Source organism: Colossoma macropomum, unplaced genomic scaffold (genome assembly GCF_904425465.1).
Source record: "Colossoma macropomum unplaced genomic scaffold, Colossoma_macropomum, whole genome shotgun sequence".
NCBI classification, from domain to species: Eukaryota; Metazoa; Chordata; class Actinopteri; order Characiformes; family Serrasalmidae; genus Colossoma; species Colossoma macropomum.
In genome coordinates this window covers 10,951,088-10,966,498 of record NW_023494810.1, presented here as the reverse complement: position 1 = coordinate 10,966,498, position 15,411 = coordinate 10,951,088, and the positions used below count along the sequence as shown (strand labels likewise).

Sequence of the window (15,411 nt, the reverse complement as noted above, 5' to 3'; positions counted from 1 at the left end):
CCCAGGATGACCTGGAAAAAAGTCTGATTCCATTGACTTACATTAAAAGTAAAGTGGTTTTTCCTTCTACGTCTCGTAAGTTAAGTTTAAATAAGTAAACACATCCTCTACAGAGAACATGCTTCTGCACAATACACAACTACTGTGTATTTGCAGAATTTATTGAAATATATTGGAAAAAAATTATAAAATCTGACTTGTGTATTTTATGTTTTTTTCAATATGCTAAACTCAGCAAAGAAATAGAAATGATATCACTTTGATTTCACTTTGACAATAAAGAAAACTTGTAACCAGTTGTTGTTCAACACTTTATGAAATTATTTCTAAAATAAAGTGATTTGTCTTAGAAACAAATTTCATTTGCATGTAAAGGAGATTTCTAACAATTTTTACATTTGTGCATAATTTCATGATCGAGATGCAAACAAAGTCATTCAGAGTGATATCTGCGTCAGCCCACAGTTCCCATATCAGCGCATGCCTAAGGTACAGCTCTGCTTACCTAAAACTACTGGAGTATAAAATTAAAATCTAAAACAGAAGTTTATATCAGAAATTTTAGCCCCTTAAAGAAGAATTCCATCATTTTTTCTAAATCTCTGCAGAGTTAAATCATTAAGATTTAAACAGTGTCATTCAGAGTGGTTTGGTGTGAAATGCTCTGTTCTAGAGAAACTTACAGTCAGAATTGTTTACTATGGTGGTGATAGGAACCAGACGTCCACCTCTAAAAGCTCCCTCACAGAAAGTTATTACATTAAAGTGTTTATGAATTCACTGCCTGATGACTGAGACATTGTTTTATGACAGTTTTGAGATAATATTCTAACCTAAAATGTACTTCTTTCAATCTGTTCATGGTGGAGTGGCACATACAGGGTGTTGTGAGGCAAAATAGTCTCCAAAGAAAATGCTATATTTTTCTGATTTTTCAGTATTTTATCATCATGAGCGTTACATATAACACACAGAACACAAGTGTAGGTTCTCTGCTGGTTTTGGATCATAAATAATGTGGCTATATTTGTGTTGTGGACATGGCGACTCCTGGTTCCACTGAAAAATCAGTGGAATTAACCTTTTTTATTAAGTGTGCATATTCAGTGTCTAAACTTTTGACTGGTAGTGTATATAATCTACTGCGCTCTGATCTGAGGCCTATAATAGTGTCTCTCTTCATTCCATTTCTTTTTTCAGTTTCAAACAAACCTCCTGGGTTTTAGTGAACCGCAGCAGACGCAGAACGACACAGGTTCCCCGTGACAGAAAGTCTACTTAAGCTTAATTAAAGCAGCCATGAAATGAATTCTCAGCAGCATAATTATCTAAAGATGACGAGGGAAGTCTTCAGTTGTATAAGCGAATGTGCTGATTTTACATCTGTAACCAAGAGCAACAGAAATGTCCAGGGCTTGTGTTCTTTTAACTGCGTGTCACGCTTTCTTCCTCCTTTTTTGTCACAGTCATTCCATCCTAAATCGGTGCGTACTGATGGGTGGCGAATGCTACATTGTTCTTTTGATCTCTCATCAGAGTCGCGCTTCACGGCCGCGTGGTCGGCTTTGTTCTTCAGACGGTGTGAAGAAACGTGGAAGATACATGAACGCGCGCGCGAGCATACACAGCCAGAAGAGAAAAACGTATCCATGTATATAATACACTGTCACCGTCCCCCCACGCATCAGCGGCCGGGTATTTTTAGCGTATTGATCGGCTCTGCTGTTGTGCCCAGTGCTCGGTAAGAGAGTGCTCCTGCACTGCATATTAGAACGTCACAAGAACAATCTCAATTTTCCAACACAAGATTTCAGTGCGCGACCCCCACCTTTTCCTCCTGCTCTCACGTTACGCGCTGTAGCTGCAGGGGGAATTTATCGCCACGCTTGGGGGCTCGGAACAGTGATCAGCACATTTAACAGCACTCTGCCCCGCAGCCTGAAGACATGGTGTCTCAGAGTTACAGCTGAGGTAAACACACAGTCCAAGCTAGTGTTTGTTTTGATGTTTAGTGAGGTAGGAAGTGTGTAGGCCTGATATGAGAATCTAAGATTGTAGGTTGAAGGGGGAAAGCACAGATTTTTCAAAACTTCTGCATAATTAAAAGGTAGAGACGTGAAGTCATTCAGAGTGGTTTGATGTGAAATTCTCTGTTCTAGAGAAACTTACCGAGTCACAGTGATAGGAACCAGACATCTGAACAGGAGCGTGTGTCTGAGTGTAATGCCTCTCAAAGCTCCCTCATAGGACGTTATTACATTAAATAGTTATGAATACGCTGCCCAAAGTCTGAGATTGTTTTATGATAGTTGTGAAATGTTTTATATGAAAACTTTTATATAATATACTTTTAAATATTTTAAAATCCAGAAGTACATACAGGTCAGCGTAATGTAGAATAGTCCCTGCAAACAACATTGTTTTTTGATTTATCACTATTTTACCATCATCAACATTACATATTAAAAATTAAAAGACAAAACAAACCAAAAAAAGTCATAAAAAAACATACTTAATTAACTGTTTAATGTAAGTCACTGTAACTAGACTTTTTTTTCCCAACTAATTTTGGGCCAAGTCTTTTGGTCTGTTTATCATGAAATTTACATACAATGTAAAGGACAACAGGCATTTTCAAATTTTGTCAAAAGCTGAAATACAAAAAAAAATGGAAATGCGAGATTTTGCTATGGCAGAAGCAATGGATACATAAAATCTGCATTTGGCAAGGTTCAGATTTAACTCTTGTTGGACTTTTTTAAAACTTCTTTATTATTACATTAATTATCACTTGATTTATGTTTTGGTGTTTTGGACTGAGCCCACTTGGAAAAGAGATTTTTTAGGTTAGACAAAGATTAAGGCAAACAAATAAACCTAAATTAAGAAAACTGTTCAAGACGTGGCCTAGAACAACATGATGAATGCAATGAATATGGCATTTTCCTGCAAATTACAGTTCGCGGTTTCTATTTATTTACTGTGTTTAGTTAACATAATAAATCAAACAGAAAATATAAACATAAAATATGTGCCGTAACTTTTGCACAGTGTTATTTTTTCCAGTATATTCAGCCAATAAACATTATTTGTGCATTAAAATGTGCAGAAGTGTGTTCTCTGTAGGTGGATGTGTTAACTTATTCTCACCCAGGGGTGCACAAACTTTTTTACAAAATCAACAAATAGAATCAAATTTAGGTTTTTAAATGGAACATTAAAAATATCCCTTTAAACTCTAAAGCTTAAACCATTTTAACCTCTTAAACCAGTAAGTGTCAAACTCGATTCTTGGTGAACCACATCTCTGCAGAGCTCAGCGTTTTCCCTCTTCTGAATTGAAATTTAAGGTGGAATGCTAAACTCTGCAGCACTGTGGCCTCCAGAACTAGAGTCTGACCTCTCTGCCATAAACCCTAAAGCACTCATATGTTTGCCCACTTCTCAGTTCCTCGCTACATAATAGATCTTTAGATCAGTAACTGATTAATAAACCTAATGTTTAACCCCTTCAACTTTGACAGACCTGCCTGCATGTCTAGATTTTTATTCTTATACCTTTTTTCTTTGTAGTTATTGAATAATAAGCCTCTTAATATGGACGTCTGTGAAGTTTTAATCCTGCCTTTCATCCACTCTTCTTCTTTAAAGATGTGATTTTTCAATGCTGTCTCATTTATTTGGATAGATAAAGAACATGATCTACCAAGGCTGAAAATTGAGCTGTGATGAAGTCAAAAATAGGTGTTTCCATAGAGATGTAGATTCTTAATGTGTGGGCATTTGCAGTCGCAGTGCATCCAGCAATAAAGGCTGCATAGAGCTACTTTTATGCATTGATAGGAAACAAGCTTGCAGAAATCTCCAGTTCCACATGCTAACCAACATGCACCAGCATTTAATGAGTTGAAAGGGAGAAAAACCCTTAATGGATCACCAAAAATACGTTAGGTAAGATATCGTTGCTGTCGGAACAAAAACTTTGCATAATTTTTTTACAGAATTAAGTTGTCGTTATTAAAGCAACACTATGTAGGTTTTGGGGATTTGGAGACCTCTCTGGTGGAAATGTGTAATTGCACGCAAACGTACAGAAAAACATTTTGTAATGTAGGTTGTGCTTCAGACCCACACAAGTGGACGAATCTGACTTTTGTGAGTGTGTTGAGAGATAATTCAAAGGGAACTTTCTATGAATACTATCTGTAAGAACTTATGAACACATTCATAACACATTGTAATGCTTTCATAAGGCATCATAAACATGGCTGTAAACATGTAAAAAAGTGCATGACATTTTATAGCCAGTACTCCAAAATTACTCACAGTAACTTCCATCCAAAATTAAGAACTTTTTTCTGTCTCCTATAAAGTTCCTTCTGAAATAAACATATTTTGGAGATCCCATGGTTTTGTTATGATGGTTAAGGTTTTTTAGTGGCTGTAGAATCAGTAAAGCGTAAACTTTGCTGAAGTCCAGGTCTGGTCAGCATTCACTTCCCTTTTTCCTTCCAGCTGCCATCCGAGAGAAGATGAGTGAAATGCATTGTTGTAGGAAGGTGAGAGCAGAGAGAGTGAGGAGCAGTAGCCAGTGAGAGAGAGAGAGAGAGAAAGGGAGAGAGAGAGAGAGAGAGAGAAAGAGAGGGAGGGGAGAAAGGGAGGGAAGGATGACAAGCCGAGGCAATTAACTCGTGTCTCGTAAGCCGGGTGATAAACAAGGCTTTATCCCCGTGTAATTAGCGCCGTTTGTGAAACCACACTGTCGCCGCGCTGATAAACAGGCCCTCCTGTGCTTCCTGGCCCTCCATCCCCACTCAGCCCGGTGACGGGAAGTGGCGTGCGTTAAAGAACGGAGAAGCAGGAGTCGTTCTGTGGGATGAGAGACAGGGACAGCCAGGCGTGGAGAATGGGAAATGAGGAGAAACCGGGGACGCGGTACAGTCTTAAAAGTAAAAAGAAAAAAAAGCTCGAAGAACTACTTCCAGTGTTCCTCAGCTCTTCCCTGCAGAGGAATCTTTTAAACTGTACCCTTTCATAGAAAGTCCATAAAGAGACAGTTCTACCTTCCACTGTAGGGCTCTCAAAACTCTACTCTAAATCCAGCCATTACGAGCTCTGAAATGATGTCTGTCTAACTTCACTGTGGAGCCGAGTGCAGTGAATCAGATCTCACAGAGATGACAGTAAGTCTTCAGGAATGGTGTGCAGTTCCTGCCCACCAATTTATATTATTAGTGTTTCAGAGTTTTTTCTGCCCTAAATACAAGGAATTATTGTTTATAGTAATGGATGATTAAATTGAAGAACATCGTTGCGTTCTATTAAAGCACTATATAAGTTTTGGGGATTTGGAGACCTCTTTGGTAGAAATGTGTAATTGCACACAACATGCAGAAGAACATTTTGTAATGTGGGTTTTGCTTCGGACCCACACAAGTGGACGAATCTGACTTTTGCGAGACAATTCAACGAGAACATGGTGAAGGAAATGGGTCTATGAGATTTGCACATCATTGCATTCTGTTTTTATTTACATTTATTTACTTTTTACACAGTGTCCCAACTTTTCTGAAGTTGGGGTTGTAACTTCCATTCAAAATTAAGAACTTTTTTCCTTCTACTGTAAAGTTCCTTCTAAAATAAAGATATTTTGGAGATCCCAGGTGTTAAGTTCTATTAAAGCAACACTATGTAAGTTTTGGGGATTTGGAGACCTCTTTGGTAGAAATGTGTAATTGCACACAACATGCAGAAGAACATTTTGTAATGCGGGTTTTGCTTCGGACCCACACAAGTGGACGAATCTGACTTTTGTGAGATAATTCAAAGAGAACTTGGTGAAGGACGTGTCGTGAACACTGTCTATAAGAACCTATGAACGCATTCATAACACATTATAATTAATTCATAAGGCATTTTAAACATGGTTATAAATATTTATAAAAGTGCATTACACTTCATAGCCTCGCCTTTTTATGCATTATGAATTGTGAAAGCATTATAAGCAGTGTTCACATCATGTTATAAGAGCTTGTAAGTTGTATTTGTCAGCTTTAAGTAAAGTGACGCATGTTTTATACTAAAGGCCTGTCTAGTATTGAGTGAGCCTTAACGTGTCACAGTTTAAACTAGTGGTGCCGTCAGTAGTATTTTTTTTACCAACGTAGGAAACTCAACATACACCACTGTTAGCTAACTTAACACTGCATATCCAATAGAATGCCAGCAGAAATTAGCCTCACTGTTGTGTAGTGATGTTACAAAGTGAGGGGTTTCTAGCTGTTAATATTGGATCCAATGAGAGAGCAAATTGCCATAATAGTGCTTTACTAACTTGTCTCACTCTCCATGCCTCCATACCTTCACCTGTTTGGCCAGTTGGGACTCTTTAGTGCTGCAGTACAATAGACATTGTGATTTATAGTGCTGCTCAGCAAACAATAAACTCTTAAGAATGTAAAGTTGCATGGCTCCAGATTCTAGACGTCAAGCAGCCGCCTACTCATGCATTGAGCTTTGAGAGGTCAGCTATTTTGGCATTTTGAATTAAATGCCTTCAGTTCACATTAACTATCTAAATTATAGGCTGCTCTCAAATGGGCTTGCCAAAATATATTGAAATAAGACGTCCGTTTATACAAAGCCAACACAATTTACATGAGCAAATAGGACTTTAAATGTGGGAAGTGTTTGTTTGGCTCTTTGCTAACCTGCTCTTTGCTGGTAGCCAATACCTTCACAGTCTGGATGAATAAAGGGATAAATAAGGTGCCGGACGAGCATATGTACATATACAAACATATGTAGGCATACAGTCTATAAAGCATGTAAACTAGGCATCGGCATATTGCAGATATGTATAGAAGTTGATTCAAGTCTGGGATTTGAGTCTGAATTATGTTTTTCATCTTTATTAGAGAATTTTAATCTTGTTAATAACTGCATTGCACAAAAGTAAACCTGCTAAAAACCTGTCAGGTTCAACACGGCTTCAAGTAATGAGCCTTTCAGTTATTAATTATTACCATGACCAATTTCCACAAAGCACTCTCTCACATGACGAAGGGTACTGCATCATGCATCGTCCTGTTGGAGTATCCAGTTATTTGTAGTTTTCACCCTTTAAGTTAAAGGGGAATTCCACTGATTCTGCAAAAAATTCTGTGAAATTCGATCTTTAAAATGTAAAAAATTAAAATGTAAAAAAGTTATTCAGAGTGAGTTGATCCAAAATGTTTCATTCTAGAGAAACTTTGAGTCATAATTGTTTACAGTGGTGATGATAGGAACCAGACGTCTAAAGTGTTTAATACCTGTAAAGCCACATCACAGAAAGTTCATAACCGCATTAGACGTTTATGAATATGCTGCCTGATGTCTGAGACATTGTTTTCTGATAGTTTTGAGAAGGTTTTTTTTTTATTAAAGTCCATTCATGGCAGAGGGGTACATGAAGGGTATTCTAAGGCAAAATAGACCACCCCCCCCCATTTATTTTTTTCACTGATTTTCCACTATTTTACTGTCATCAACATTCCATATCGCTGTTGTTGGAAGAAAACCTCATATCTCCAAAATGAAAACTTTACCGGAGAAGGAAAAACTTACTTTACTTTTAATGTAACTTGTTTCCAAGTCATTTTGGGCCGTTTCTTTTACTCTATTCTTCATTAAATTTACACATAATGTAAAGGCCAACATGCATTTTCAAATTATGACAAAAACAGAAAAACAACAAAAATGGAGATGCGAGGTTTTCCTCCAACAGCAGCGATAAAAAAGACACATTTAGGTTCACTGGTGGATTTGGATAGTAAATAAAATGGCTGTATTTGTGTTATAAACATTGTGACCCCTGGTTCCCATCACCACCACTGTAAAGATATCTGAGTACGTTTTTCTATGAGGAACCATTTCACATCAAAAAACTCTGAATGACTTTTTTTCACATCTCAACCACTGAATTATACTGAAATTTAGAAAAATTGGTGGAATTCTCCTGTAAACTGGCCAATAGGACTGTACTAAATAAAAAGTGGCCAGTTTCACATCTTTTAAAAGGCATGAAGTTGTTGACCTCACACAACATGTTTACTTTAATATAACTGCTGAGTGTATTTTAAGTTTTCTTCACTCAGTTCAGCTAATAGGCTTCAGCTTTGGGCTTTGCAGTGGCTGATTATCTGCAGTTTGGATGTGCAAACTTATTTGGAGAAGGTTAAGAGAAAGCAGTCACTGTAGAATGAGCTCATTCTGTCTATATGAACTTTATACACCATCAAAAGCAATTCAGATTGATTTCGGACAGCAAGATGAGGTGATCAGATTTGCTCCTCTTTCCCGCCTGATGGGATTCATTGGTTCTGATGTAATGTTGACTGCTGCTGAAATGATTACAGGGTAGCTGAGTGTTGCTGAAATCAAAACAGAAAAAGGTTAGACACGACGTTTCCAGCAGAAATCACTCATTTGACTGAAGGTTGAAACAAAGCCCTCATCGCCAAGCTTTAGAAATTTCGACAAAGACCTCCTTCAGAGCGGGATTGGCTTGCATTAACTGACACAGATATGACAGTGAGTAAATGAAACGGCTCAGTGCGAGGCGGTCAGAAGAACCCCAGCATAAATTACAAATTACAGCTGCCAATCAAGGCCAGAACCGCTGTAAAGAGTAGAAGTTCTCATTTTGTGAATGAATGCGTGATTGGATGAGGCTCATAAATAATAGGCCTGGCTCTCCGGCCGCTGTGATGATTGAAGAGGAATGAAATGTCCACCACCAGCAGGCCACTTGGAGCTGAGGAGGGCCAAAGGGCAGAGGCCCTGCTGAGCTGTGTTTATGCCAGCGTCTGGTGCCAGGCTCTTCACAAGGAGGTCAACATGGCACTATTAAACAGATCACATTGCCCACTTCTCATCAAAGTGATAAGAGCTGTAATTTGGACCCAGGTTCACTCTGCTGGTGCAAAAAACCTGAAATGAGTGGCTTTTTTAAAATTGAAAAGATGTAAACTGACACTGTGGTGAGATCCCATTTTACAGTGAGCTGGTAAGAGTGTCATTTTTATCACTATGTTTATTTTGCACTGTAGCGAAAAATACTGTAAAATAGAAATGCAACATAACAACCATTAGTGCAAGAGTACAGTCATCACCGAAAGTCACTGAAAGTGTATGCATGTCTGTGGAAAACTCTTCTTAGTATCCCAATGATTGTTCTTTGATGATGAACAGTGATTATTTGGCAGTGTACCGATATATTAATTGGCCAATAACATCACTCAATATTGATAACCTGCGGTTTTATCTGATGTGTGAATGTGCATCTTTTTTGTCACTGTGTCACGGGGATTTCAGTGATAAACCTTTGATGGAACCCAGCACTGCTTAAAGGGGAATGCCACCAGTTTCTCTAAATTTCCTTGCAAATAAATAGTTAAGATGTAAACAAAGTCATTCAGAGTGGTTTACTATGAAATGCTCAATTCCAGAGAAAATGACCAATTCAGAATTGTTCTCAGTGGTGGTGATAGGCACTAGATGTCTGATGAGTTGGTGTTAGAGCAGAAATTTGCTACACAAAGTGGTCATGAATCTGTTGCCTGAGCCATTGTTTTACGATAATTTTGAATAACGTTTTGGCCTAAGATGCATACGAAGGGGTACATACACTGTGTACCCCGGAAAAATCGTATTAATTCTATTTATCACTGTTTTACCACCGTTGACATTGGATATAAAGGCTCAGAAGACATGTGTGGGTTCAGAGGTTGGTAAGTTTCTCTACAATGCATCATTTTACATCAGACCACTGAATGACTTGTGTTTACATCTCAGTGACTGAATTATGTAGAAATTTTGAGTGCGTGACAAAAATAAAGGCTGTTGTGAGTACAAGACACTATCGTGGTAAAAGATCAACATGCAAAGTATCCCCAAACCTAGCCATTAGCATGTGGGTAGTATATTGTAACACACAAAAAATATTTTTAAGAAATAAGGTGTAATTAATAGAAACCAAAACTGCATTCTGGGTAGCTCTGTCCCAGTTTCGATTAGTGAAGACTGACTTTCTGTTTTTTATTTGAGTTTAAGAAGTGTGAAGACTGAGAACTGTTGAGCATATCTACCAGTGTTTAACAAAAACTACTGGAGTAAATTATTAAATAGCAAAATCTAAAATTATACTGGCTGATATTACATAGAATCTTTAGCCCCTCAAAACTGGTACCTGAATTGGCCACAAAATGTTCATATTGTTAGGCCCTGTTAACATCAGAGCATGATATAATAACCATTAGTGCTAAAATGCCACGAGAGTACAGTTATCATTAAGTCACTGTGAATGTCTTCACCCCTATGGGTACACTTCTCAATATCTCCTCATCTCCATATTTCAATATCAGTACAAACATTACTATTAAGAAGCAAATTACAAAAATGTTCAAATAAGTCAGAAGAACAGCATGTGGTAATAACTTTAGACCATCTAATAATGTGAAGACTGTCCACTCATGTCTGCAAATCAGTCTAGACAGATTGTGTTCAAAATTATTTCATGGAACATGAAATAACCATTAGTGATAAAATACCACAAGAGGACATTTATCTTTGAGTAGAAGAAGTCAGTAGAAGAATGACTGTTCTTTTATGTCACAGGTCGGCAAGGGCTGGTGAGGGGTCTCTCAAGTGGTCTTAGAGGAGACACATGCTAGCCTTCACCCTCCCACCTTGGTAGGATCGTACAGGCTAATGGGTGGTCTGGGCAGTGACTAAATTGGGGAGAAAATTGGGTACAAAACACAAATATGGCCATTTTATTACTATTCACTCACCACTAAACCTACATGTGTCTTCTGAATTTTTATATTTAATGCTGGTGATAGTAAAATAGTGGTAAATCTAAAAAACAATTTCTTTGTGGATAAAGAAAGGGCATGCATGTGTCTCTCCACTGTGAATGTGTTTTAAAAAATAGAATTTAGGCCAAAAGCTTATTGCAAAACTATCTAAAAACAATGTCTCTGGCATAAGGCAGCATATTCATAACCATTTCATGTAATAACCTTCCACATGGGAGGTTTTAGAAGCATTAAATACCACTGTGAGCAATTTTAATATTCAGTTAGTTTCTCTAGAATGGAGCATTTTACATCAAATCACTCTGACTGACTTTATATTTTAGTTATGCAGCCATGCAGAAAGTTTGAGAAATTGGTGAAGGTTCCCTTTAACTTTGGGACATTCTTTCATTATTAAAGGACCAGAAGTTAACAGTACAGATAAACCTATATACAGCTTGTGTACATTAGCATGCAGCAGCTTCTGTGGACCTGGCAAAAACAGTGCTAAATGTTGTTTCACACCTGATTTTCTCAAGTCACTTGTCTCATATTTGTGTCCTGTGCACTCTCTGACCGTCAGCTGGAGTTCAGTAATTGTTAGTCATTCACAGTAGCAGCGCAGAGAACAGCACCAGCTGCTTTTTCAACTTGTCACATTGCTGCGAGGACCAGGCATGGAGACCGCCGCATCATCTGATACAGCTAACTGAGTGATGCAGCACTGAAGGTGGTGCAAAAAAAGAAACAGAAGTGCGGCTGGTAGCCTGTTGCCCATGCTAAGCTAATGGCTACACTGTCCATTCCTTTCATATTACTGTCTTTGGCATGCGCCCATCCCCTGGGCCCCGATGATGACTGCTAGAGCTGGCAGGAAGATGGGGCCTGAACTCTGAGCCCAGGCAAAACCCTGCGAACACAGCGGGGAGACGTTGAAATCTGCGAGGGAGTAGAGGATGGCAAGTTGTGGAGCGGGGGCGGTGATGGGTAGGCGGTGTTCAGGACTTGCGTGCTGTCCCCACTCCCGTGTGGACTCCATCCTCTCACTTGGGCTTGGAGTTCGAGCCCCGCCTTCCTGCTGGCTTTCGTGGCCGTCATCGGGGCCCAGGGGATGGGTGCATGCCACACCGTCTTATGTTCACTGCCAGGGATGCAAGAAGTCGGGTTCAGGGTTCAGGGTTGGTTAACTGCGCCTGCTAAAAATAATAAAAAAAAGTGCTAAACTTGAACTTAAAGAGACCTATATCTGCTTGTTTTAGAGTTTGGATTTTTATGTTTCATCCATATATTTTTAAACCTGCAGTAGCTGTGTACTGTTTACGTTAACGCTGTGTTTTCATTAAAGCAAGACGAATTGCTTCCCTCACCCCCTGCCGGCCGCTTTGATGTTCCTAAAACACACGCAGGTTGAGGTGCAAAGAGGGAAAGTATTGATAACCTGATTATCATTATGGATAAATTTGTGGTTTTTTTTGTCATCTGCATTTCAGCGATAAACCTTAGATGGTTGTCTGACTAGGGAACCCAACACTGCTTTAAAGGGAATGCTATTTTAAAAAAAAATTACTTATAAACAAATGGTTAAGATGTAAAAAAGTCATTCAGAGTGGTTTATTGTGAAATGCTTCATTCTAGAGAATTTTTTTTTTTTGTTGATTTTTACCCAATTATCTCCCCAATTTAGTCACCTCCTATTCCACCTGCTAGTTAGGACTCCCCCAATCACGTGATACTATCAACACTAGGAGGGCGAAGGCTAACACAGGCTTCCTCCGAGAGCTGTGAAGCCAGCCACCACTTTTTTTCGAAACTGCCGTTCACGCAACGTCATTGGACAGCTGAACATGCTCGGAGGAAAGCGCCAACCGCCAGATCTGTTACGTCAGCTAACAGATGTAGAGTGATGGGGGAGAAGGAGTGGCCATCCTACCCACCCAAAGAGAGCGAGGCCAATTGTGTTCTCTTGGACTCCCGGCTACGGATGGCTGTAGCATCACCAGGGATCGAACTCGCGATCTCCTGATGACAGAGTCAACGCTTAGACAGTTGCGCCACTCGGGAGCCCCCATTCTAGAGAAAATGACTAATTCAGAATTGTTCTCAATGGTGGTGATAGGAACCAGACGTCTGAAGAGTTTAATGCCTCTAAATGCTCCCTCACAGAAAGTTACTACACAAAATGGTCATGGATCTGTTGCCTGAGCCATTGTTTTACGATAATTTTGAATAAAATTTTAAGTTTTGACCTAAAATGCATACAGAGGGGTACATGCAGGGTGTTGTAAGGCAAAAAACTCCCCAAAGAAAACTCATTGTTTCATAATTACGACTATTTTACCCTCATTAACATTACAAATATAAGTTCAGAAGACACGTGTAGCTTCACAGGTTGGTAAGTTTCTCCAGGTAGAGGTGCAAAGAGGGAAGGTGTGTGTAGCTGCTGAGCCCCAAAGTGGCCTAATATTGTTTTTTAAACTTAAAAAACGATGTGAAGATGTCCTGTGCTTTGAATATATTCTTTTTTATGAGCTGTAACAACTGATTACGGTGCCACACATCAACAAGATGATTGGACATCACTCAGCTCATTTGCATAAAGTTCGTCCAGAGCAGGAGAGAGCAGAGAAATCAGGGTGTGCTTCAGCGTGTCGGCTATATAAGTATGTTGTCTCTCGCCTCATTATAACAAGTTGTGATGCGGTCTGCTTGATGTAAATTATTATAAAATTAATACAAAAAAAGGCAGATCATTTTGCATGATGTCACCATTTATATCAAGCATAAAATTTCAGCAACTCCTACTTAAAACCTCATCCTGTGTCCTTGTTCACTGTCTTGAAAACGCATCTCACATTTCCTCAGACTAAAACTGACTACACAGTGGGAGGCGATCAAGAGACTGTTGTGTTTTCATTGTTAGTAGATATATAACTGAAACATCCCAGACCCAGCTGTTCTGCTAAACGGGCTAACATTAATGTAGTTATGTTATAACTGAAGTTTGGGGGGAGGGGACATGGCTGAAACCCCTCCTTCACATCCTCACCCTCCGTTCCTGTGACGAAGTGTTTGCAAGCGTTCCTCAGTCCTGCATCAGTCCTGCTACAGCTATGAAGGGGGATCTGGCCTTCTAGCTACAGGCAGAAGCTGCCCAGAACTCCAGCCTAAGAGATCTCAGAGTTCTCCCCTCCTCCCTCAATCAGTCTTCCCTCATACTACCACCACCATGTTGAAGGCATGATCTGAACTCACAAAATGTGTCATGCGCTGTCTGTATGTTGTCTTATCTGCGCTTATTTGTGGCATTCCGGTATAAAGATTATGTCAAAACTAAAAACTCATTAAGTTTTAACTACTATACTGGATGAACCTGTATGAGCTGGTACACTGCCTCATACTGCAAATAAATGACTGTTGAAAAGCAGTTTGCAATAGCAAAGGCAAACCGCATGTGGCAATGACATTTCTCACCATATAATAATGTGAAGACTATCCACTTACATCTGTAGACTTATAGTACATGCATTACTGGATTGAATGTATTCATATCTGGAATCCTCTTTCTTGGCAGAGAATGCAGAGAATCCGTACTTTGCGCTCCGAGAAGCTTGGCTATTTTTAGCACAAAATAACTTCTTCTGATCTAACCACTTTTCTTAAGTCTCTGGAAAAGGTTTGGGAAGAATTTCTATGGCCCTGCCAGCGCAGCTAAGTACACTTAATTCTCACAGTGTATGCAAGGGTAAGAACTTAATAACAGCACAATTGTTGTGGCTGGAAGTATAATGAAGGTTGCGTCAGGCTTCCTGTAATCTAGAAAGGCTGCCTGAAATAAGAAGCTGCTTTTTATTTACTGCGGCCGCATTGCCGAGGTGTGGAACCCGCAGATGATGCAGATGCTCCTTCATTCGTTAAGCCATCATGTGGAAATTAAAGTGCTCATGGCCCGTAATCCAATTGTGTCTCTCCGTGCCCCCCCCACTACCGTGGCCCGCGCATGATTACTTTAGGGAGTTGTGGTAGGGCAATATTAAAACTGAGCACACACACACACACACACACACACACACACACACACCCCCAGTCAGTTAGCAACAGCATCCGCTTGCACCAAAGCCCTCAGACCCAGAGCCGGGGGGAAAAAAGATGGAGCACAGCATCTTAAGTGCTCTCCTGGCAGCCTCGGCCCCCTGAAGACATCGGCAAGCCACGGGTCCAATTTAATTAAGTCGCCTTTCTTAATCAAGGCTAGGTGCTGCGGCTCGAGGAACAGCAGTGTGGCTTTGGTACAGAAGCCTGCAGCACATTTTCTCACACGCTTCTGCTTGTCCCTGGCTTGAGGCGCTGCTGTCTCATTTTAGGGTACATGTAGCCCAAAGGATGGACAAGGGAGGCATGGATACAATTACACAATGTGCAATGTCTACAGAAGAGCAGCATGCATAAAGAAGTATTCAAAGATTTTTCATTCGGGCCCATATCACGGAATTTTTCTTGTGTTTTTTCTGGGTTCACTTTTAGTTATACGTTCCTACATTGATGTACACTGTATGGTCAAATGTATGTGGAC

The 15,411-nt window shown here is 39.6% G+C and overlaps 1 protein-coding gene across 1 annotated transcript in view; it reads left to right on the top strand.

The window, feature by feature from the left end:
• The window catches only part of asic1b (acid-sensing (proton-gated) ion channel 1b), a 357,481-nt gene that overhangs the window by 14,785 nt on the left and 327,285 nt on the right, over nucleotides 1-15,411 (top strand). The window lies entirely within an intron of this gene.